We start from the raw sequence: 1,182 nt of genomic DNA, 5'->3' as shown, positions 1-1,182 counted from the left end.
GTGGAGAAGCAGCCACTGAATGGGAAAAGCTCACCAATGTCATCCTGTCAAATCAGTTTGTGCTGGGCGTGCAGCTGATGACAGAAAGGCTGTGAAAACAGCTTTCTCTCGCACGCTGCTGCTGATGGACAGACCCTTCCACAGAAATCCTGCCTTAAAAGTGTGCGCACATCAGAGCAGCGATGTTGGTGAGGGAAGAGTTCAGACCTTCCATGGAAAAGTAAAATGACCAGAAGTTAAAAAAAAAAAAAAAAAAAAAAAATTGAAATCACATCTCATTTTTTTCTGTCCTATGCTGTGCATTTTAGACAAACTCAAATTAATTAGAACACCACTCTCAGGCCTAGTTTTATAAAACATCTTTTACTTAAAAACGAGGCCTCTCTGGGGTGTCAATATGGGTGTGAGCACACATGTTACACATGAATAAACCTAAGTTAAAGCATGAAACATAAAATTAGTGCTGCAGGGCTTCCCTGGTGGCGCAGTGGTTGAGAGTCCACCTGCTGATGCAGGGGACACGGGTTCGTGCCCCGGTCCGGGAAGATCCCACGTGCCGCGGAGCGGCTGGGCCCGTGCGCCATGGCCGCTGAGCCTGCGCGTCCGGAGCCTGTGCTCCGCAATGGGAGAGGCCACAACAGTGAGGGGCCCGCGTACCGCAAAAAAAAAAAAAAAATTTAGTGCTGCAGAGTGCTTTGCGACTGTCTTACAAGAAATAAATATTACGTGTTAAGTCACAATGGTCCTCCACCGAGGATGAATCCTGGTAAATGAAAACCGCTTTGGGCCAGGGGAGAACATGGGGCTAGCCTATGCCGACGCCCTGGGGCTCCCTTTTGGAGCTGGTGGTCAGGGTGGTCAGCTCGGGAGGAGGAAGGGCGTCACAGGACCATGCCTCAGAGTCAAACTGAGGTCGTCCCAGTTGCTGTGATGTAAATGTGCCATCGCTTCATCCCTTGCAAACCTCTAGCTGAATTAGCCTTTTCTGAGCAAGGAGACTGTGAAGTAATAAATTCCCTGGGAATTCACAGGGATTTTAGGGAGGTCACTGGACTTTTAACAGAGTGTGGAATGGAGGTTTGAGCAGTCCTGTCTAGAATTAAGGGACAGCGAGACCCCAGCAGATGTCTGGATTACCCAAGATTATTTAACACGAATGACCTTTATATACATATAAACACG

Source organism: Lipotes vexillifer, unplaced genomic scaffold (assembly GCF_000442215.2).
Source record: "Lipotes vexillifer unplaced genomic scaffold, Lipotes_vexillifer_v1.1 scaffold2648, whole genome shotgun sequence".
In the NCBI taxonomy this organism is placed as follows: domain Eukaryota; kingdom Metazoa; phylum Chordata; class Mammalia; order Artiodactyla; family Lipotidae; genus Lipotes; species Lipotes vexillifer.
This window is presented reverse-complemented; position numbering follows the sequence as displayed.